The 25,524-nt window shown below is 37.5% G+C and overlaps 1 protein-coding gene across 11 annotated transcripts in view; it reads right to left on the bottom strand.

Moving 5' to 3' along the window:
- Positions 1 to 25,524, bottom strand: part of Med12l (mediator complex subunit 12L) — a 305,898-nt gene that overhangs the window by 146,635 nt on the left and 133,739 nt on the right. The window lies entirely within an intron of this gene.

Below are 25,524 nucleotides of genomic sequence, written 5' to 3' on the forward strand. Positions count from 1 at the left end.
AGAAATCACACCTGTACTGAACATGTATACTTTTTGTTGTCATTATTCTCTAAGTAATAAACTAACAACACTTACATAGCATTACATACTATGACTACTACAAGTAATCTAGAGATGTTTTCAAATATACATGTGCAGGATATATGTAAATCTACTCCTCTATAAGGGACTTGTGCATCTGTGTGTTTTGGTGTCTGGGTGGGGTTCCTGGTATCATATCACTTCAGTATCCAGGAGGTCATAACTGTTTCCGTGGAAAAGATAGAGCACATTTACAAATTATATTACAGAGATTGAAATATATTACAGAGATTGAAACCAAAAATAGGAAGATTTCCAGGATGGTAACATAAAAATCACAAACTTAGCACTATATTACCACGTTAGGATTTATCTGATGTCCTACTCATGATTAATGTCAGTACTGTTCAAATTTGAAAAAAAATGGGAAAGAACCAAATTAGCAACAATTCTTAACTAGTAGATGTGGTCACTGTGACCTCCTCACTTAAATGTTAATTTAAGTGACTTCCTCACTTAAACGCTAATTCTATTCCCAGGTTGTTCTGATCCCCACCCAACTCAACGTGCTGCACTGTGCAGCTGTGGATAGTCTCCTCTATGGAGGCATTTCAGAGCCAACCACGTCTTGCTCTCCATCTCCTCCGTGGTGACTTCGACAATAGCAAAGTTGGTAAAAGAAAGCCAGTGTAAGTTACTGGCTGTTCATTCACCAGATGATGTGCATATGTAGGGAAAAATAGTATAAAATTAAAAATAAAAAACAAGCCGGGCTGTTCTTTGCATTACTGAAGGAAAGGAACTAATGCAAGGGCCAGCCTGAAACCCACACAGATCAAACTACTCTGTCTTCCCCGTTTTTACTTCCCAGCCTTCAAAAAGTTCTAAGTGTTCAGTGCAGCAGAGTTACAGCCAACTCATTATCTCGTGGTTTCCGTCAAGCTCCTGATTTCCATCTGTTCCGAAAGCTGAGCAAGAACTCTGTAAGTGTTCCTACAGAGTCTACCTTGAGCCATACGCTGAAATGAGTGCTGTCTGACTTGCAGAGAAAGACTAGAAGCAGGTAAGGAGACAGCTGCTTTGGGAAATAACCTGAGTATGTACAGGGACGGAAAAGAGGAGTTCTGAGCTGGGCAGCAACAATGCTGCCTAACACCGAATGATTACAATTCATGTTTTTCTCAGTAAATTATTTTTTATTTGAGAACTATGATTGGTTGGCATTTTTGTTGTTGTTGTTGTTGTTTTTTGTACCGGGGATCAAACTCAGGACCTTGAACTTGCGAGGCAGGCAATGGAACCACTGAGCTAAATCCCTGGCCTGGTTGGTAGGTTAATAGATTTTCCCAAACTCATTTTGGGATTCAAATCTGAAATATTGTCACTAATGATTATTTAAGATTCTCAACTGTGAATATCAAAAATATTTTAATGACTAGACAGCAAGAAAATGTTTAAAAGTTATTCATTCAGGACTAACATGTCAGAAGTTTGTAAATGCATGCTCAAACTTCTTAGTTATTAAGGATTACTTGTAAATCAGTATGAATGATTTTGTTTGCAATTGCTTGTGTGTACAGCTACATTAATGCATTTTATACACATATTTATATAGGTGAAAGCTTTTATCTTTTTCATTAATGAAAAAGTTAACCCTAATAGCCCCTAATAAGATTCTTACTTGCCTTTTTTTCCCCATTAAGTTTATTGGTACATTTAAAGAAAACAACACAGTTACATTTATCATTGGGATCTTGTACCTTTACATGATAAAGCTTGGTTCTTGTTTTTCCCCATACCCCTGCCCTCCCTTCACCCCCTCACTCTTCCCTATTTTGTTTTCTCATTGAGTTCATCGGTACATTTTAGAGATACAGTACAGTTACATTCATCATTGGGATCTTGTACCTTTACATGACAGGTCTTGGTTCTCATTTTTCCCCCTTATCCCTAGCCTCCCTTCACCCCCTCCTCCCTTCCCTATTTACAAATACTTTATTTCCATTTTTTTCATTTTCTCATTTTTTTTCCTTTTCCCTTATTACCTTTCCCCTACCCTTCCCGTTTCCCCAACATCTTTAGCCCTTTTCTTCCTATTTCACATTGTCAATTATATCATTAGGATCTTATGTACTATTATAGTTTTTCACACCAGAGAAACTATTTGGTATTTATACATGTGTAACTTATTTCACTGAGGAGTATATATCCTCAATATGTATCCATATTTTCCTATGAATGAATCTAATTTCTCATTCTTTATGGCTGACTAGTATTCCATTTTACAGAAAAACCACATCTTTATCCAGTCTCCAACTGATGGGCAAATGGGCTGTTTCCAAGTTTTAGCTATTACAAACTGTGCCACTATAAACATGGGTATGCATATATCACTGTGATATGCTTCTTTTAATTCTTTTGGAAAGATACCCAGCAGAGGGATAGCTAGGTTAAATGGAACCTCTAAACCTAGTTCCTTGAGGTATTAATGACTACCAATCTTCCCTATTTACAAAGATTTTGTTTCCTTTTTCTTTTTTTCACATTTTTTCCTTTCCCTTATTTCCTTTCCCCTTCCCTTCCCTTCCCACTTCCCCTTTAGCCATTTTCTTCCTATTTCATACTCTGAATTATACCACTTGAACCTTATTTATACTTGCCTTAAAAAGAATTATAAGCCACAACAATATCTTCCCTATGTATAACAAAAATTGAAGTTGATATGCTACTTATGGTCTATCAGCTAAATTACTTAAACTATTATAAACTGAGGGGGAAGGACAGCACAGACTACAGTGCAAGCATATTCAATTGAAACCATGAAATCCACATAGTGTATATTTTTTAAGAAAAAAATAATTTTATGGAGAAAGTGAATCAAAGATCACACTGGGGAAAAAAACACACTTTGTACATTCATCTTTTTAAAACATACAAATCTGAAAAATCAATTTTAGTAATAAAAACACTAGAGAAGTTTAAAAATAGAAAATTCATTATAAATATCAAAACTACTCATTTTAGGATTTGTAAACATGTAGAATAAAAATTATAAAAATTATAAATAAATATATGCATACACATAGGTCTGAGTACACACAATTACACAATGGTGAGTAAACATGAATTATAATATCATATCTGTTGAACCTTAGTGAAGAAGAAATGGAAAGTACCAAAGTACTCAGGCTGTGAAGATTCAGAAAGGAGAAGTGAACAGAATGTGGGGAACATATACCTCAGACTGAACCTTAACTATTATAGTGGGCACTGCACACTTGAGAAATCTGGTACTGAGGGTGTGATTATCCTGAACGAAGCTGAACACACCAGAAGCCTAAATCCCCTAAGAACTGAAGGACACTTCTTCTCCATTCCCTGTGCCCACAAGATCTGTCAGCCCAGCCTTGTCCTACCTACGTTTGCTCCCTGCCATCTGTCGCTAGCCACCAGTCACCTGTCACTGCACTTTTAGATCCCTTTAATTTTCTTCAATCACTTTCAGCCCCAATAACATACTTTTAGGATAGTATTTAGAATTCCTAGGCTATAAAAATATTTCCTTCAGTACTATGTGCATATACTTTGGGCAAAAGTCACAGTAAAAACAAGATTATATCCATGACATTTTAAAACAGAATACAACAGGGTCGGGAATTTAGCTCAGTGGTTCTGCCACTTGCCTTGCAAGTGCAATGACCCAAGTTCAATCCCTGGTACAAAAAAACAAAAAACAAAAAAAACAAAAACAAAAATTCAACAACCCAGAATATTACAAAAAGGAGGAGTGGAGGGTAAGGACAACAGTGGGGCAAAAAGACTTTAAATAAAGCTAAAACTTACACTAAGCAACAAAATGTTAAGTATCTCTCCTCAAGACAGTCTACAAAGCTCCCTAAGCATTGCACTTATATCCTGATCCATAAAATTGTGCTCTAAGGATGAAATCAGAAAACTTTAGTAAATTCATTAACAAAATAATATCAAAAGCACTCAGTAAATGACAACTGGCATCATCTTTATTACTATAAAGACTTCGTCAACGCAAATGAACATTACATAGCAAATGCCTCAAAGACAAAATTCAGAGATTCCAATACCCATGTAGATCAAAACAATTATTTCGCTATAACTGTATCTTTTAGCTTTCAGGCCCTGTGAGAATCACTTGGAGGGTCTGTCAGAAATCACATCCCTGGGCTCTACCCCTCAGTTTTGATTCACCAAGTCTGAACCTTAAAAATTTGCACTTGTGCTGAGCATGATGATGCACACCTGTAATCCCCGCACTCAGGAAGTTGATGCAGAATTGTCATGAGTTCAAGCCCCACCTGAAATATGTAGCAAGACCCTGTTTCAAAAAAACTGAAGAAAAAAAATGTTTCTGTTTGCACTTCTAACCAATCCCCTGGTGATGTTGTGATCAATCATCTGAGATCAATGCTGTGAGAACCACTTACCTCCATGTGACTCTTACGTTTATATTTACCTTCTAATAAAACCGTCCACAAGTTTCTTATGCAATCTAATTAGTAAGTAAAATAATAAATGTTTTAAAGGCAAAAGTGCCATTATTATTATTGCTCATAATTACACTAATTATAATGCAATTAAGCTTTACATTATTTTTATCAGAAAAGAGAGAAAAGGGGAAGAAAAAAGATCTCGACACTTCCTAGACCTATGATACTTGGGAAATCAAATGCAGAACAGAAAAAGAATACTGTCCGCCCCAAAAAACTGTCACTCCACAAAATGCTTCTAGAGTGAATTTAGGTCTCAAGGCTTCGCCAAACGCAAACCTCTACTCTGAAAACCCAAGACAGGTTTACTGTATTTGTCACCAGCATTTTTTTTAAAGATCAATAATAAGTGAGCTGCCTCAATCTCAGTCTTAGCAGTCTTTATATTACCAACAACAGAACAGTCCTGGGCCATGGCTGATACTAGCACAAAAACACTGTGCCATCTTCTTTACTTTCAAAAGGTTATCTAGTGGATGAAAGTGGACAGTAAGTTTCCTTCAATTAAAAACTGTATCAGTAGTCAAGACTGCCAAGTGTGTTTAGGTATAGCTCTCAAAATATAGGCTTCACTTTACTAGTGAACTTGGTAAACATGCAAATTCTTGACCCAAGACCCACTAAATCAGCCACTCTGGGGGAGTGGAGCTCAGGAATCCAAGTTTTAACAAACCATCCTGGTGATTCTGTCGCATACTCAATTTTGAGCTCTCCTGGGTGGTGACCCTACATCTTAGACAGCTCCAAATTTTACCTACTGTCTGGGCAGAATTGTACATAGTGCTCTCTTTTTATTTCAGAAGCTTCCTGGTTAGAAAATAAATTACAGGTTCAACCTTAAGAGTCCACATGAGATGCTACAAAGGAGTTTCATTGATCAGATCTATTGACAGGATTTCAAACTAGCTACAATTCTGCTGCCACATTCTGTTGCTATATCCATGGCCCTTGTGAATGCTAAAAGATCCAGGGTCTAGGGTGGGGGATTTAGCTCAGTGGTGCTGCTGCCTGCCTCACAAGCACAAGGTCCTGAATCTGATCCCGGATACTAAAAAAAAAAAAATTTTTAATAAAATAAAAGATTCATGGTCTAGTAAGTATTTGAGAAGCACAGGTACAGAAATGAACTTCAGCACAGGTATCCCCTCTTTACAAAAAGGACCCACCACCCAGTTTACATTCCCAGCTTCCTGCATAGCAAGAAGGATCAAGTTTTCTCCGTCACATCTTTAAAATTATCCTTACTAAATATCTGGCTTCCCCTTATAGGGAGTTTTCCGTTCCCAGATAACATCTTAGAAAAGGATAAATGTAGTAAAAATGTATTCATCTTATCTTATAGTAATCATAGGCCATATTAATTCTCAGGAAAATCAAGTTTATGACCTGTTCTAACATCCAAATGAAATATTGGCTCTGTGCTTTTGGATCTAACAGATTCTAGATTCCTTTGAAATCTCTGTCTTTACTCACCCTAAATTAAATTGCTGGCTTTTATTTTTCACTTAAGTCTCTCATCAGCTGATTCTGAGAAGCATCAAAGGTCTTACACATCATGTTCTGATGCTTCACCTTTGAGGAGAAACCTGTCAGAGAAGGGTCTTGGCTTTCTGCCCAATTATAGAGCACCTGATATTGAACTTAAGATATCAAAGAAAACAAAAAGATCAGCTCTATAGCTTGTGAGCCCTGGCCCAAAAGGGGCCATATACTTTGGATCAATTAGAAAGAGAATCTGACCCTCAATTGTCCAGGATCACAGCATTCTTATTTTTATCATCATTCAGAACCAATGGACTATAAGAATGATTTACACCAAGTGGACATGAAATGTGCCCAACTTTTCTTTATAGTGGGAAAGACACCTCCCTGGAAAGGACTCACCTGTTTCTGATGGCAACTTCCCCGGGAGTCCAGCCCTAAGATCAAACCTGGGAAAGAGAGCTCAAAAGAAGCTTCATGGACGGCACATATCCATCCTCTCAAAGAAAAAGAAAGATGGATGGAATCCCCTTCTCACTCTCGGCCTCTTTCAGTCATTAATTCATTCAACAAACACTGACTCCTTCTCATATGGCAGCTGTGGTTCCAGATGCTAGGGACACCTACACGAGACAAGAACTCTGACCTTTCTGAGCTCACACTGCAGTAGACAAACAGGCAAATCTTAACATTATCACTTTTTGTCCCCTTGGAATCGACAGTTATTCAGCTATGTGTTCAATCTTTGGTCATTTCATAATATTAGATATATTTTATAAACATATATTTATTTTCTATGTTTTAATATTTATTTTATAAATATTAGATATTTTTACTTTATTCATAGAGATTCAACCCTCATCAGAAGCCCACCAACATTTACTGGCTTCTCCCAAAGCCCTAACATAATCCTCCTAGGAGGTGATAACTCTGTGAATAATGAGGACAAAAATAAAATATAGAAAATGACAGTTCAATTAAATATCCTAGAAATTGAGCCTCAGAACTACAGGTTCCCTCTCTCCTGTCTCCTGAAAGCTTACCTGTGTTTTGTGTTATTGTCTCTTTCCCCAATATAAATACACCTACAAGCACCACCTTTATAGAAGTGAAAAGGGAAGTAACAGGATTGGGTCCAAGATTAAAAATAATAATAATAACTAAAACCAGCTGTGATACCACTAAGTTTATGAGAAGCTTAGACTCAGCAGCTGTTCTCACAACAGGTGCTACTACAGGCTGATTAACTAAAACCTTGGGCTAGTTAACCAAAAACAGATTAATTAACTAAAACAACAGGTTAAGTAGGAACAATATTTAGAAAAGAATAAATATTCCCTCAAATACATTATTTTACCTTAAAATATACAATGTGCACTGACTGCCTCATCATGACAAATTGTAGTAGTCTCTTTTCAAAGATGGGTCAATTGTTTTGAGGTGTGTACTGATTTTTCTTCATAAGCTACAAACATAGTACCAGTTAAGTCATTTCTCAGTTTTCAAGTAACATGAAAATCTTAAAATACTCAAGAAACTATATAATTAAAAATCTCAGACCAAGACCTACCTAGACTTTAAAGTTCTAAAAAAAAAAAAGACTGTCTTAATCCAGTAACACAGTGAAGTTTCTCAACAAATGTCTTATGAATAGATGGCAATAAGGAAAGTCAAAAAGTAAACTAAATATCCCCTGATAACAATCTGCTACAGCCTCTAAAGCCACTCATGCCAATTAAGGAAAAGGGACTGCCCTCCTCTTTCTAAAAGAAGCAAACACTCCTTGTATATACAAAGCCAAGGGACAGAATGCTATAATAAGAATCTTCACATTTCAGATTCTCTAATCTAAAATATCGACTACTAGTATGATAAAAACTTGAGAATGTAACTCAATGACTAAATCTCATTTTCTTTCCTAAGTTATCATGGAGATTAAATAAGCTAATATATATAAACTGCCTAGGACAGTGACTGGCAGGACATAAGAATATAACCAATGTTTATTGTGATCAGCACCATTATCATCTTTCTCAGTAACACAGTGCAGTGCTTAATGACACCAGAGTAATCAATGGAAATCAAAGAGATAATTCAAATTCCAGCTTGTTCCTTAATCTTTGCCTGCTCAGTTTACTCATCTGTACAAAGAGAATAAAAACATCTATCTACATGAATCATTGTGAGAATTGTAAAATGCCTAGTACAAAGGCAACAGTCAAAAAGTATGGCCATTTCTGGGGATAGAGGCACACACCTTCAATCCCAGCAGTCTGGAAGGGTGAAGCAGAAGGTTCACACGTTCAAGCCTAACCTGAGTAAATTATGGAGTGTGAAGCGGTGGGTTCAATCCCCACCACTGGGAGGAGAAAAAAGGCCATTAACACTCCTACACCACCCACCCACACAAAAAAATTTACAACACATACTTAATACAGTAAATCTACACTCCAACAGACGTCTCGTCCTGCACAACAAGCCTTCATAAAAAGAATCTTATTCAACTAGCGTTTGGTTGGTAAACACACATTTTTCTCGGGACAGTGGAAGACAAATTACCCCCTCCCAAGAAGCACTTCCTCAGAAAATACACACTATGACATTAAAATAGGAGCTCAAAAATAAATAAATCATAAAATAGGAGCTCAGAAAAAGGAAAGGGCACTGTGTGTGAAGTCTTGAAAGGAAGATAATATTTGTATATAGCAGATAATACCATAATATACAAGGTATGATCAAAAAAATTAAATATTACGATTTCAAGTCATTTTAGTGTTTGACGTGTTGCCATTATCCCCGCTCCGAACACGCTTTCTTCGCTCATTTAGCCCCGCATTCTTGCCACTTTCCAAAGCATTTCCTGGAAGTCCTTATGGGTGCTTGCATGGCTGCCTCCACGTCCTGAGTCAATTCAAAATATTTGCTTCTCAAGGTATTTATGCCAGAAGCTGCATGGTGCCAAATCCGTGAATAAGGTGGATGAGGACACACAATCACGTTTTCACAAGCCTGCCTTTCCACTGGATCACTGCACTTGGCAATAGCAGTCACGGTTTTATTTTTTAAAATCATACATGGTGGTAAGACAGTCATGAAAGAGGACTCCAGAACTGCTTCCGAAGGTGGCAAGACTGATGGGAGAAGTGTGTTTGAAGCGAGGCAGAGTATTTTGATGGGAATTGTTGACAATGTGTCTTTTACTATAATTTTTAAATTTATGGATTCCCTGTAGATCTTGATCACAATATACATAAAATCCCTGAGAATGACACACTGAGTAGAAAAACAACTTCAATGTATACATTTCCTGACCCAAAACTTGTCTTATTTTTATCTGGATGACCTGAAAGCTTGACCTTACTTGGAATATTTCTCTCCAGTCTCTAAGACCTAACTCTCCACACCTTCAAAACACAACACAAACCTTTTGTCTGAGAGCTCTTGTGGTGTACAGCCCCTATAGTCTCTGCCATCTTTCAAATTCCTACGATATTTACTCAAAATCAAAATCTCGTCCATATCTCCTCGACATCCTTGCTGCTCCAAGGGCAAATACAATGCCTGCAAGTTTGTTCCCAGGTCATTTAAATTAGGGTATAAACTACATATAATGAGATACAAAACAGTCCAGATACACATTCGATGGGTCTAATCACCACAGAAACTAAGACAAAAATTCCACCACAAACATTTCCCTGTGCTCTTGGCCAGTCACATCACCCACCCATGTTGCTAATTGCTATTACTGAAGCTCAGTCTGACCAGTAATCAAATTGCAGTTCACTGGAATCACACAGTACATATTCATTTGTGTCTAACTTCTTCCGTTCAACATAATATATTCAAATCTATCCACATTATTAACCCTAATCATCCCTGTTGGGCCCTGAGTATTTTATTCTATATATCACAATTTGTTTTCCCATTTTAATCCACTAATGAGAATTTGGGTCATTCCCGATTTTTAAATATTAAGAATAAATCTGTTAGGAATATTTTAGTCAAAGTCTTTTATAGATCCATGCTTGCATTTCTTTGGGGTAAACACCTATGAGTAAAATTACTAGGTCAAAAGGTTTAACTTGATGAGAAACTACCAAACTTTTCCAAAATACAATTACTATTTCATACTCACACCAAAAAATATTAAGGTATCAGTTATTCTATTTCCTTGTCAACTCTTCATATTCTGAGGCTGTGGAGGGGATGAAGGGGAGGAATCTTTCTAATGGTGTAACTTATTATTTCACTGTCATTTTAATTTGCATTTCCCAGATTAATGATACTGACGGTCTTTTCAGGTGCTTCATGGTCAAGCATCTTCATGAACTATTTGTTCATGTCCTCTGGATTTTTCATTTAATTCTTTTGTCTTTTATTGTCTGAGAACTCTGTAATGAAAGTAAATAGTCTGAAAACTCTAACAAAGATATGTAGTGTGAATATTTCCTCCTAATCTTTAATAGTATCTAATGAAAATAGAAGTTTTAAATTTTGATAAAGTTCAACTTATTAATTTTTTCTTTTATGGTTAATAGTTTGTAATCTAAGAAATCATTACCTACTCAAAATTAGGAAGATATTCTGTTTCCCTCTAGAAGCTTTGTGGTTTGTTTTACATTAGGTGTAAGATACATCTTGAATGACTTTTACTAATTCTCTGTAGAGAACAAGTGCTTCATATACATTCCTGATTCATTTACAAGTGGCCCACAGATTAGAACAAATGTATCTTGAAGCTTCTTGAAGGGCCCATGCTTGGCCTCAGAAACATCCTGGAAATAAAATCTATTAATAGGAGGGAGTCATGAACAAGACAAAACGGAGCAATCTAGAACTGATGTGATAGTCCTGTCTTAAAATAAGCCCTTGATCAGGACAGAGAAAATCCGAAGTTTCTATTAATGTATAAGTAACAGTTTAACCGAGCACATAAAAATGGGAATGGCTTGCTCACAATCTTTTCTTCTTCTTTGAATGTATACATTACAGCAATTACCATGTCATTAGTGAAGACTCAATCCTCTTAATGAATTAGGCTCTGTGAATCACAGCTCTGCTGAAAGCACCTCTGATGAAACTTGAAAATGAGTAATAAATGTTTAAAAATATTACTTCAGAAGACATATTTTCTATGGCTTCAAATACTAGTGCTATTTTATAGGATTCAGATGACTTTTGAAAATGTTTAATTAGTATTTCTTCTTGAAAACATGTCATTCCAAAGCATAAAGAGAATTATTCCCACTATTCAAATAAAGATTATTACCCATGGCACCTCCTAAAATAGAATATTTCAAACTATTTATTTGAGATTTTACTAATACACAAGATTCAAAAGAGAGAAATTAATGAATTAACTAGAATAATAGAACAAACACAAAGAAATGAAAAGACTGTTCTAAAAAGCTCTATTTTGACAGCTTGCTTGCTTGATATTACTGAGGTTTGTTTAGTAAGGTTAATTTCTTATTACTCTACCTTATAGCTTAAATTTTGGCAAGGATATTGGGCAAGTGCCATGGAAAAACTGTAATTCAATAAGAGTCTACACAGTCATTAGTGCCTTGCACGCACTCTCAGTTTTTAAGGCCTACCCAGATTCAGAAGCTAACGTTTCTTAACAATGACCAACAAGAGTCACTTAGAATTTAACATGAAAAAATGTGATAAAAACCTAATGTTTCTTTTTTAAATAAGTAGAAGTTTTGTGACTAGATACTTTAATGGCTAAATTATACATTTAAACTGCTTTTCTCATCAACTATTTCAATTACCACCGTTTCCTTAATAGCTCCCCTTTATTTTTTTGGTGGCTCCCCAGTATTTGGATGCTTTTCTAAATGTGTAATATTCCCCACAACTGAAGGTCAAAAAGATAAAGGAAGAAGAAAAAAACCTATTAAGGAATGCTATCTTAGCCATAAATACTCCATGAAGTGTTTATATTCCAAGTAACCGACTTTCCATTTAAAGAATGTAAGAAGCACTAGCATGCAAGAAATGCACCAAAGAATGCTACCCAGGCAATATTAAATTAGGAAAAGTTCTCTTGTGCTTCAGAACATAGATCTAGCTCACCAACAGTATCTATAAGTCAAGTCTAAGTTTCCCATAAAATCCATTTTTAATTACATTAAAGGCACCCAAGAGAGACCGGACTGACCTCAGGGGATGGAGGCGATTAGAAAAGTCACAGAATCCTATGATACGCTGGAATCAGAGCGTGCTACTTGCTTCCTAGGGGAAAGGAGCTTGCCCTTCACAGAATATCTACAGCACCAATGTCTTGTTATGACCCTCATCTTTCTCATCAAGCGGCCAATTGCCCTTGCGTATGTGCCTTAGTTCTCCCTGTGCCAAGCCACTAAGTCCCACAGCCTTTCCCCAAAGGCACAATCTCCTTTCTACTGATCTGCACTGATCTGTTCACACCACTTGCACACTCACTATCTCAGTTTACTTAAGATCTTCAAGAGGCTGGAAAGAATATTCAATAAAATCACAGCACCACCTGTCTCATATAGTCACAAATGCAACTACAGGATAGTACTACTATAAAGTGCTTTTGCGCAAATATAATTTTAATTATGTCTATAATTTAGGCAACCTGTGTTTAATGTTAAGTTCATTCACTCGGCAACAAAGTGCTTGCTACTAAAAACATGAACCTAAAGGCTTCTTTTGCTTGGGATTCTGAGAGACATTCGATGACAAGTCTCAAAAATTTCACAAATTTGTTCACATTTTGGCTATGAGAGATTCACATTTTCTGTGTTTTGAGGAAAAAAGTGGTCTTGGAATCAAACTCAGGGCCATGGGCATACTAAGCATATACTTTACCACTGAGCTATGTCTCCAGTCCTCATGTTCTTATTTTAAATTCCCAGAAGATTCTAAATGCCCAGAAATGAAGTCCACAAAAGGAAATGTAATTATTTAACAGAACTCAGATGAGCCTTTTCCAAATTTACAGCGCCAGAAACACTCATTAGCATAAAGTTGCCATAGTAATATCGCACCATACAGAGAAACACTAAGGAAAAAAGAGGAACTGAAAGAAGGGAAGTCAGATGGCTCCAAAGCTAAGACACCTATGCACATTGCCAAGAAAAACCTAAGCAATTAGGTAGGTAGCTCAGCACTTCCTGCAACTGAGTTCAAGATGCAGACAACAATCAAAGCCTCCTTGCATCACAACCAGCCAGAAGTCACTGAGAACAGAGAATGGTGCCTTTGCCTGACCCCTTAAATTCTCATGGCCATAAGACATGGTTCAAAGCTTTTCCATGATTCCCTGCAAAGGGCTAAGACCCTTCTAATTTAGAAATGCTTCAACATTCTGTCAGGAGAAACTTTTATTCAAACAAAAATCTCACCCATGTATAAGCTATGCTGGATGAAAGTGCTCCCGATGAGGCTGTGATGATAATTCCCTCATCCTCTGTAATGATCTCCTGAAGAGAAGTGTTCCTAAGATGAGCCCTCTGAATACCTCTCACTCCCCTAAGGAGGAACCCTGAATATACTTGGTGTCACAGTGCCACTGATTTGAAGGAGAAGAGGGGTGGAGGAGAGGGACCTAGGAGTGGACATTCGACAAGACAGGAAGTACACTCAAAAGCGCTTTCACGATCTCAGATATGAATACAAGAGTAAAGGAGCAGAAGATAATGATACTCAAAAATGAGAAATCACTCTATGGAGCTTCCACTTCCTGAACAACTCTCACAAATTCCAAGCCTGTGCCAGGAAAAATTAAATGAAAGACTTAGTTTGTGATCTGTTCAACTTTAAACAGGAGGTCTCCTACTCTTGGCTTCTGTGATCAATATTCAGATTAAAGCACAGCATCATACATTATATTCTACTAGCAGGTCTCCTTCCTTAAGCCCTTCCCAGGTTCAACGGGTGCTCACTGAAAACTTTCACTGTGCCAGGCACTACTCCAGGAGCTGGAGAAACAGCAGTGCATAGAGGCACTGTGCCCAATGTTGTGAGGCTTATGATTCTAGGGAAGAGCAAAGAGTAAACAAATAACTAATAGCATAATGTGCAGCTCTGCACTGAAGAACAACCTAGAAGGCCAGAGATAGGACGTAACAGATGTTGCCTGGTATATGAGATGATCACAAGAGACACTATGAAGCTGAAAGACAAGCACAGAGACCTGGAAATCAGAAAGACCAAGAGGCAGGAAAGTTTCCAAGATAGGAGGCATCTTGGAAGAAGAGGAGATTCAAGGCAGCCAATGTGGCATCAACAGAAGAGTGAGGTAAAAAACTAGTCCAGTCAGAGAACTAGGCAGGGCTAGGTGATCACATTGGGCCATGCTGGCCGGATTCAAAATCTGGATTTTTATTCTAAGTGTGATGAGACATTCTCTATGCACAGACTGCAAAGATTTGAACATGGAGTAGTTAGAGACTCCTGTTTCCCAGCAATGACTATGACTGAGGGGAGTGTTTTAATGCAGTCTTATGAAGAACAACTCCAGGGCTAAAATATCCCATCAAACGTAAATGAGAGCATTCTCCATAATGGCCTATGGTTGTCTTAGAGAACTGCACTTTATACAATCATCAACCAACTAATAAGCTTCCATTTGAATTTCTGAGTCAGGCCACAAGACATTTTTATAAAAGTTCTTAGGCAGTTTTATCTTCCTTATCTGACGAAATACACTCCTACTGCCCTTGTGATAACAATCCAGTTCTTCGATTTACATTATAGGAAAGTTCATCCAATAATTACTTCATTTTATGCTAAGTGAGCACAAACTCTTCTTGATGCTCCATTACTTAAAATAAGGAGATCAAGTTCAGCAGTGATGCTAAAAACTTAAGTTCAAAACCGTTCTGAGGGAAATGAGGGAGCAAGGAAACACAAATACTCTACAATATTAAAGAAAGATGAAAAAACCCAAATGCTAATAGGGAAATGGTTATATCTTGAATCCTCTCTTCAGTAGAATGGCACACGACTGTTCAAAAGAAAAAAGCACAGCTTTAAAAACTGATCTGGAAAAGTCACCACGACCTGATGTTAATGGGGTGAGGAGATCAGTAAGAGATGTCCACCTTCTCTCTGCAGCTATACATCTTTCTGTATTTAATAACTGCTAACATTCACTGAAGGCTTGCCTCACTTTATTGTTGTACTCACATCTACTCTGCTTTGTATTTACTCGTGGAATTCTTACAACCCTATGGGACACTGAGAATTATCACCATTCAACAAATGAATTAAGTATCTCAGTCACATAGCTGATGGGGAGGTAATGCTTGATCCAGGATTTCCAACCTTGTAGCCTGTGTTCTTTTACATTATGTTAATCCCTTAGAGATGAGTCCTTACTCAGTGCATATATTAAATCAATCTGCTCTTGGACTCTTTCAAATATCAAAGAAGAAAATCTTACAATTTCCACTTACTGTTCTGGGAAACAGCTTTAAAGAAAAAAAAATTAACGATGAAATGTGAAAAGCTTGTAACATTTTTGGAAAGTTGATATGACTCAATTTGGTGTTATACTCAAGATTAAAGTACTAAGTAACTTTACAAACAAATGCTATTTGAAGGCCAGTGACTGATGATAACTTTTCAGCTCTTGCTGAGGTAGTAATTGTGAACATTACATTTATACATTTCCTTCTGGATTGAGATGTTCATAAAAGTTCAGCACAGGAAATGTAACACACAGTTTAAAGTGAAACAGATGCTTATAATTTTAAGGCAAGTTTGGGAGGCTCCAATTAGTAGGCTTTCTTTTCTAACAGCTTCACATGCTAATAGCAAAGCGATGAGTGACAGGTGAAGAGGAGGCTGATGAACGAAATCACTAAAGGGCACTGGGAGGCCTAAGAGCAGAGCTGTGATGCTGTCTTGAGTGGACCCTGCTCAGCACCCACTTCTGCACCCGTGGAGAAATGTCTTCATTCTCATTCAATATCCACACTGCACTGACCGAAGTTCCCTTACCACCACCACCCAAGAGACATTCACTGCAGTGATTTCTTTGCATCCTAGGGGAGCAGAAGAGGGCACATGTTTAAGGGAGAGAGAACTACAGTCCCACTCTGCTTCAACTCAAATCCTTACCAGAGGTACGGCCTCAGGCAAGAAACTTAGCTCTAACCTCACTGCTTAACTGGGGAGACAATGACAGTACTTACCTCGTGCACTAGCTATCAGCTTCTAATAATTTCATAAGTACAAAATTTAAAACATCTGGAAATATGTTAGAGTATAGATATACTATTAAATCTTAGGTGTTATGATTAGTTATTTTCTTAGAGCATAACTAGGAAGTATAAACTCCTAGTGTCAAAGTCACCAAGTGACAATTAAACCTTACCTTTCAATGTATTAAATTTTTCTACATTGTGCATTCCTTAGTAAATTAAAGGAAAAATACATTTTTAAGTAAAGTAGGATTTACCAAATTCCCTTCATACAGCCTGGCATGGGGGGTCTCCAAATGGCTATACTATGTCAAGTCTATGGCTAGGCAAGCAGGTGCCCAGTATGCAAACTCCTCTAACAAACTATAGGAGCTCAAGGGAAGGAAAATAATAATTTGCTGCGACTCAAACTACTGGAGATGAATAACAATCAAATTCTCAAAAGCGAACAATCACTCATTTGACTTAGAATCTGATCATTCTAATATGATGTGCTCTGAAAAGTTAAATGCTCAGTTTATATCAGGATGTTTAATTCAGGGTTCATTAATTCCTTGCTATTGTATAAAATGCATGTCTATATTTTTCTGGCCCCTCATCACCATACACCCTACTGTTCCTAATTCAAGGTAGCCTTCATCTGACTATCAGTTTAATTTGATTTGTCACACATCTGTAAAATTCTCATATCTAATTACAAACTAGTTTTGATACTAATATAAAAGAGTTGCTATCCACACACTTCCACCCACACCTCCACCTCTTCCCTCACTGTCCTTCATGTGTTCCTCCACCGTTCATATATTCAAAACACCTCCTTACTATCTCTCATATAATTAGTTCTCAGTCTTTTGGCCAAGAGTAACATCACTCATTTGTATAGTTACTTTTAGAGAAAGTATGTGATGTTGCTTGGAAAATCCCATTCCCATCATGTTTCAAATTAATTGCATAAAACATGGCTCTAAAAGTCAGAATGATCCTCCCAAAAGCATCAAAGCTTATGTCCTTGGACACATAGGGATTATTCATGCCCTAAATACAGAATCAAAGGGACCAGATACACCCATGATTTAAGAGTACACAGCCTGAGGGGATAGAAACTGGAAGGCCAGCAGGAGGGACAAGATACCCTCAGCATGAAAGGGAGTATTGGCTTGGTTACAGATGTCTTAGCTTAGTAAGTTAGTACAGCTAATACAGTTAGAGCAGTTACAGCAGCAGTGGCATTTTGAAGAGAGAAAAATCATTACAGTTATTTATGAGAATAAAGGGGGGTTACTACTTTTTAATACTAAGCTCTCAAAGCCTATATATCTAAGAATAGTGGTCAATAAAGAACAAAGCTGCTCTATATAGAGTTGTGCTTATAGGAAAAAGCCATTAGAAATTGACTTAAAAAAATATTAGTAGAGGGCCAGGGATTTAGCTCAGTGGTGCCGCCACCTGTCTCACAAGTACAAGGTCTACAGTTCAATCCCTGGTACCCCCCCGCAAACAAAAAGTAGAGCTAGGTTAAGAAAATGAAGGGGTAACATAATCTTATGTTGATGGGGTTATATCATTCTTAAAAGAAAGTGCCCCGTGCAATCCATTTCATTAGGCCCCGTCCTCCACTTCCAATGTCAGCGCTCAGCTGCCCTCACCACGATCTCTTAGTCTCATTCATCAGTATAGCGAAGACAACTCCATCCCCAGTGGTGAGCTCAATTATGTGCCTGACCAAAAAACCCGAAAGTGACTCCCCCTTTTACAGGGCTTACAGATCCCCTTTATAATCAAATAACGAAAATGTTCATCACAGAAAAAATAAATTCGGCTCCAAATTTTTAGAAATACAGGGATAACAGAAGGGACAGATACAGTCAACAAACAAGAATTAAAATAAACTAGAGAAAGAATGCATTAGAACAAAAGCTGTGAGTCAGGACAGATGAAAGATGTTTCTCGTAAAAACAAACATAGATTATTTATGTACCATACATGTTCGGTAAATAGTCTTATAGTGTATGCCAATCCTATACCACTGCAATAAACTCATTAACTATACAGAGGGAGAAGGTAGAATCTGCCTGAATTGAGGACAGCGCTGTGCTATCAAAAAGACTCGAGTATTCAAGTTCTATTCTGACCCAAAAGAGTCTTCCTATGTTAGGGTAAACACACACCCAGGTTTGCCAAGAAGGGACCCAGTTTTCTCTTGTTGTGCCAAGGTGATTATAATCACTTGAAAAAGAGTCTCAGCTTGAATAATAAACTATAAACTAACCCTACCAAATCTGTTCTGGTTAAGACTTTGGTGAAAGTATGTTTTTGAAAGTATTTCTGGGATGATGTACCCCACATCACAAAGTTTCTCCTCAAATCCTGAAGCTGTAAAGTACTGCAGAGTTCAAAAGGACTGTCTACTTCTAAAGGAATGCCAGGGGTGTACCAGGGCACCTCTCAGAGAGTACTGTTTCCAGGGCCCTGCAGTTACATTCCAACAGTAGAATAATGAATCGAACAATTTAGAGTAAAAATTTGTAGAATGCAGTCTTAAGAGAACATTTCAGTCCCTGTATGAAGAAACGTTTCTTTTTTTTCAATTGTAGATTAAGTATACTACTTCTCAAATTTTTTTATTGTTATGGTAGATAAATGTATTTTATTTAATACTGATGTCACCAGCTAGTGTGGATCCTTGCTTTGGTGATAATGGAAATTAAAGCGAAAGCAATAATATGAAAAGACAAAATCTTTGAATGGAAAGTAAGAGAAAACGGTACGGGACTTTTGCTTAAGGAGCTGACAAAGATCATGATCTAAGAGAATAGCTGCAGGGGCACGCTCATGAAGAGGACCACGCTAGTCCAGTTTTATAGGGACAGTTTTATAGGAGGCTTTGGAGGACTGGGGCCCAACTTTCATTACCTCATTCCTGGTTTTTGGCTCCAGAGGAAACCTCATAACTTGAGAGAAAATTTAGTTCCCACGGGATGATCCTCATGACCTGGGGTGGTCTTAGCCCTGTGACACTTTTTTGGAATCCAAGGTTTAGAATCCATACGTTTAGAGCAATGGAACTTCTAAATATAGGTGTCCTCGGTCTTGAACAGTGATAGATATACTGGTAAATTTAGGGCTAATGAGCCTTGTTTCTCAATTTTTAGACAAAAATCCCTAAATGACTAACATGCCTGTGTGTACAGCTGAGAAGGATGTGACCTAGAGCTTTACAAAATGCGTGAAATCTACTTTTAGTTACCTATCAGGCAACTATAAGCCCAAGTATATTTTAGAAAAATCCACCTTTTAATTCCCTGCCTATCTTAGAAAACACTACCATGATTTGAAAGAATAATAGTTAAGGGCCCATAAGTTTGTCTGCCCTCTGTCCCTACAGTGGTCCCTGTTGTCAATAATAAATACATACAGTGCACATATGTGTAAGACACACACATAAGCATCATTTAGGTGAACATCTTCATCACAAAAAAAATTAACACTGAAACACTATAATTTAAAGAAAAGTAAAAAAATGTAGTGGCTGCATTAACTATTTAGTGGCTACATTAACTGCCTGGGTCTCCAGCCCACATGTGTACCTGCAAGGACCCAAAAGCTCTCTCTCTGCATTCCAGGCCCATCTCAGAAATGACTGAAGAACATGAGTTGTAAATCACATACTCCAACTAAGTCACAATAGGAAGATTCAGGCTAGGTGCTAATGTACAACACTCAATGCAGTTACTAGATAATCCTGAAACCCTGGGGGTTTTCTTAGTATTCAATACTCCACTCTACTATAACATTTGACCCAAGAACTCTCTCACATTGCAGGAAAGGATTGAGGATAATACGGTAAAGAGGAAAATCTCTACATCTTGGTCACTCAAACAGAACAGGGCAGGGATGGTCATGAAATCTTCCACAGCTAGAAAGAAAACCTAGCCCTGAATTAACTGGCTATTTCACTGATGTCTGAATATTTTAATACAGCCAATATGCAACAGCATCCAGTTTAGCTAATATCCTCATCTCAATTTCTAAAATGTCAATTCATTATCTTTTAATTAGTTTTTTAAAAAAAAAATCTACCCATGGTTGTGAGTTGTGGGACTGGCTTATTCTAGAAAAATGGTTTTCTAGAACAAAACCATTTCAAGTTATATTCTTTAGCCTTAGTGGTCACTGGCATATGGCTGAGGCAACAAGGTAAGGCTGCTCCTCCCTGCATGCACCTCTCCACCTCAGGCACACTGCCATCTACTTTATCCACATGAGTTCTGTTTAAAATGTCAATGAAAGATGGAAAAAAAATAAGTTTCACCACTCAAAATACACACACCCATGTGAAATTTTATACCACATTGCTAGAACCAGAGTGCCTAAATATACATTTTAGAAAGATACTACAGGAACTGGGGGTGGGGGGTCTAAGGAAGAAAGAATTGCAGATAATTTTTTAATCCAATTCACTAATTAAAAATGAGGGCTGGGCATGGGGGCTTGCCTCCTTCCTATAAAACGGTTCCCTTTCCTTCACTAATGGACTATCATGGTCCTCTTCATGAGTGCACCCTCCAGCCACTTCCTTATATTCTGTGTTTCCTTAGCTGAGGCGCTGGCTTGATCTTTATCAGCTCCTTAATCTAAAAATCTCTTACCATCTTCTCTTATGTTCTCTTTAAAGCCTTTGTCTGAAGATTGGTATTGTTGCTTTAGTTTTAATTTCCATTATCACCACCGTGGTAATCCCAGAACTCATGAGGCTGAGGCAAGATTTCAAGGCTATCCTGGGCTAAGTCATGAGTTCAAGGCCAGCCTGCAATATACAGCATGACCCTGTCTCAATAAATGAATAAATAAATAAACTGAGAAAAGCAACTGAGTCCCTGAGCACCTAAGTAAAAAACAGAACATTTCAATATTGCTTCATCCTTACTATCCACCAACCACTGTCTGTCCATCCGCCAAAAATCCCAAACCTGACCACTGATGCAAAGTGTTGAGTGTACAAACTATTAGTTTGCAAATAGTATGCAAACTATTTTTACAACCTCGATATGACAATGCCACTGCAGTACACAGGGAATGGTCCAAAGTTAAGAGTCTGTTTCTAGGAAATGTCTACAAAGAAGGGAGGAAGAGCAGAATACAATGGAATTATTACTTTCATTTGGAAAAATAAAAGAAAATGGTACTATATTATCTATTCTTTGTGCCATGAATGATGTGTATACATGTGCACTACTTTATCTAATTCACACAGCAATGTGACAGCCTGACAGTGAGGTACCATTATCAGCACTGGTGCATGGGTGACGGAAAGGAACCCTAGAGAGGGTCAGAATGGTAGACACACCCGACTCCAAAGCTTCTTGCCCACCTTCTCTACCTTGTAACAGGAATAGATCTGTCCCTAAAGAACTCTAAAAGAGCCCATACAATCATTTCCGAAGCCAGAGCTAAAGTGAACAAAAAGTAGAAACAGAAACCGCCATGTCCCTCAGGATATACCACAGTTTTGAAGATTGAGCAGTCACTCAAAAAACAGTCAAGAAAGTGAAAATTTTAATTCTTCTGCTGCACAAGAGACACTAAACTTGAACAAGGGCATGCCCAAACTACCTTTCATGAAACAATCGTTTTCTTCTTCCACCTTCAAGAAAACACAGAATTTTCTCCAGCTGGTTTATACACAGTGCCCACATTAGAACACACTGGAAATTCTTTTGTTGCCAATAAGCCAACTAGCAGAATTAACCAAAGTGAAAAGAACTGATAAAATTATACTAAAAGTTACAATTGTGAAGATCTGGAGAATTTAGTTGTGCCACTGAGCTAGTTCTCATCTGGCTTTCAGATCTTTCTGATCTATCTCATAGATAGTTTTGTGTGTTTGAATGAAAACAACTCTAGTAAGCCTGCCTGTGAAGACCTCAGGGACACAAAGAACCTACAGATGGGAATGATATGGATACTACGTGTACAGCTTCACTAAGTAGGAACAGCAAACATAAATAGAGCTTCATGCCAGAAAAACTGAACTTCATGCCTAAACAAATTTATTCTCATGTTGTCTACATATAAAAGATAGAAGAAAAATTGAGAAAGCAGCAGCACATATTAATGAGCAATCCAGTGCTACAGCAGAGGAGGAAATACAAAACCTAAAATATGAAAATCTTCGTGAATCTCCACTAAGCCAAATGGCCCAGAAGACACTTGGATAGAAGACAGTCTAAAATAGGCTTGAGGAAAATGCTTACAAAATCCAGGCCCAAAACACTAAACTCCATTTCACAGCCATGTTTTCTCCAATTATTCATTATCTTCTCTAGAAATGGCAAGAAATCCAGGACAATATGAGTTCTTCATGTCTGGTTTGGTTTTGTTTTTTCTTAGTTCTCCATGTGAGAAATAATACCCACGATAGGCAACATTTATTCTGCTCTTCGAGGTGCCAGTCACGCACAATATTCCTCACCGCCGCAACAAGCAATTATCCTTATTTTTGCACAGACTTTCCCAAGGATAAGCCTTCTGAGGCACAGAAAGGTTAAGTAATATGCCCAGAAACACACAGCTAGTATGTGACTGAGCCAGCTTTCTAGCTAATACAATATATTCTGGAGATGATGTTTTTATCTATGCAAGCATAAATCTTAGATCTCCAAAACAGCAGGCCATCAAGTGTTTCAACTGACTAAAAGATTAATATGCAGTAGCAAGATCCTGTAAATATTTAAATTGACTACAACAGGCCAACTGCTGTAAAGTGTGGATTCATTTGAAGTTGAAGCATAAGTGCTACAGAGAAAGAAGTTACATACAGATGCCTTGGAGGCAAGGTCTCTTGGAAACGATCCCAATGGTTCCGAGAAAACAGACAGAAAATGTCCACAATCTTTTTCGTTTAAAAGATAGTATTTTCTGTTTCAGAAGCAGATTTTGTTTGCTTATTTTTCCAGCTATATGCCTCAGACACATTCTAACTTCTGAAAAACCACACATATTTCATATATGCATTCAATAACCGATGTTTGATTTAGCAAATGGCAAGAGCTATTCAACAAATTCAAACATTATTTTTCTGTAGGCCAATTTAAAAAGAAAAACTTTGTGTAATTTCCCACCATCTGCTGAACTAACAAATCATTAACAAAATGCTCTGCTCATATGGCTTTTGTTTTCCTTACTCTGTTTGTCCTTATTATTTAGCATCCCAGACCATAGAAAAAAGATTCATCTAAGCATCGCTAAATAACGCCACCAGCATTATCCTGGAGGACAAGAGACTGGTCGTGATTTTTGATAATGAAGGGTACTTTAAGACCACATATTTTGTCTGAGTAGCAATAATGAAACTTTCAAGAAAACTGTCACAAGTAGCCTATCATATTATTGAGAGCCCCTACTATCGTTAAAAGACTAATTCAGCTGAGCACTACAGTAAGAAAATATATATTATTTCATGTAAGTTTTCCAACAATTTCATAGGTAGAACTATGAATGAGTAGTAGATTATGTAACCAGCCCAAAGACCCCTGGCTCCAACAGGCACAGACGGGGCTTTATCCAATTTTAACTCAATATAGCATAAACTCAATATAGCAAAGAAATATTGATCTAACCCTGAATTTGGCTCTCTATGGAAGTGGATAAGTTTACTGTAATTGTTTTGCTTAATTTGTCCTGGATAAAATTCTAGCCAAAGATGGGCAAAGAAAGGTGTCATGTCAGGGCCTGCTCCAGCAGATGGCTTCAGAGTCTTCAGGAAAGACTGAAAGGATACAGAAAAGGGCCTTACAAGGACACAGGTGTCTGGCAAAGGCACAAGGCAACATAAATGCCTCCAGCAAGCAATGCAGAACCATTACTGACAGCGGAATAACATTTAAATACTGTGGGGTCTTTCTATAGTCTACCAGAGACTCATTATCTAACGTGTCTTTCTTTTGAATTACAGTCATATGTTGGTACTTAACTGCTTTAAAATTCATCAAGTTTGCCACTTGATGCATTATGACACAAGAATTTTCTTCCAGTGTTCAGCATGCAAGGTAAAATTCACTAGTGCGAATTGCCACTCAACTTGCTACCCTTTCAATCCAAAACAATCGGTTTGGCACTGGTTAGTTTTTGTTTTGTTTTTTTTGGAAATTGTCACACCAGCCAGAACCAATGAATGATAAGAACTTAGGTGCCTCTGTATGCCAAACGTTACAGTCAATATTTAAGTCCCGATGTGTATCATACATTAGTAGAAATAGCTAAACAGCAATTTTATTTTTAAAAAATGGAACTCTCTGTCTTCCCCCTGCATTCCCTCAGTTATGTGGCTGTAAGGCCTCCAATTTACTAAACAATCGTGTGATTAATGTATTTTAAAAGATTAAATCTGTGATGAGAGACTTTTTTGCTCGATGAGATAAAACATTAAAATTTTTCTTTTTTTTTTTATCCTATCCTCCCCAAGCCTCTTCCCCTGTTTCCATTTTTCCTTCTCATCACTTTTTTTCTTGTCCCGTCCTCCCTCCTCCCTTGTTCCTCTTCCCATGTGGACCTTTTTTGTTCCAATTCCCAACATCTATTATACATCTCAGTTCTTATTTCCCCTTTGTTTTTCACACCAAAGAAACAATGTGGTATTTAAACAAAAGCATTTAATTTCTAAGGTGACCCCACACTACTCTGAATGGCATGTGATTTAAAACTTATAAATTGTTTATTTCTGGAATTTTCCATTTAATATTTTCAAACCATGACTGGCCCTGGGTAACTGAAACCACAGAGAGAAAAACATCAGAAAAGGGGGGACAATGATGTTTAAAAGACTTGAGGGCAGGATCTTCAACAGAAGATGTGTGTTTTTATACACACATCATAGAAGAATTACTCATAACAGTTTGGATAGTTTCTGAACAGTCTAGAAGACCCGAGCTCTTCATCCATAAATGAGATGTATTACCACTGTGTTACTCCAGAGGGCAATTTAAGAGTAATAAACCCCAGGAACAATTAGTTAAATAAGGCATATGTAGATTAAGGAAAACTGACAACCCAAGATAGAAACAGGGTTTTTCCAAAACTAGATTTCAACTGAAGTGATAACCTGAAGAAAAATGAGAGGCCCCGATATATCAATTCAAGGCTGGGAATATGTCAAGTATCAAATGCACCCAAGGACAATAAAGGGCTAGAGGAAGAAGTACACCAAGATATCTCAAAAGAGATGGTCTAGGCTCCTCTGATTACCTCTCCTCTTTTGACAGTTCTCTTGCCCTGAAATGATCAAGACTCAGGTGAGCACTGACAGGTGCAGCCTT

Source organism: Fukomys damarensis, unplaced genomic scaffold (genome assembly GCF_012274545.1).
Source record: "Fukomys damarensis isolate Sample0158 unplaced genomic scaffold, DMR_v1.0_HiC HiC_scaffold_37, whole genome shotgun sequence".
NCBI classification, from domain to species: domain Eukaryota; kingdom Metazoa; phylum Chordata; class Mammalia; order Rodentia; family Bathyergidae; genus Fukomys; species Fukomys damarensis.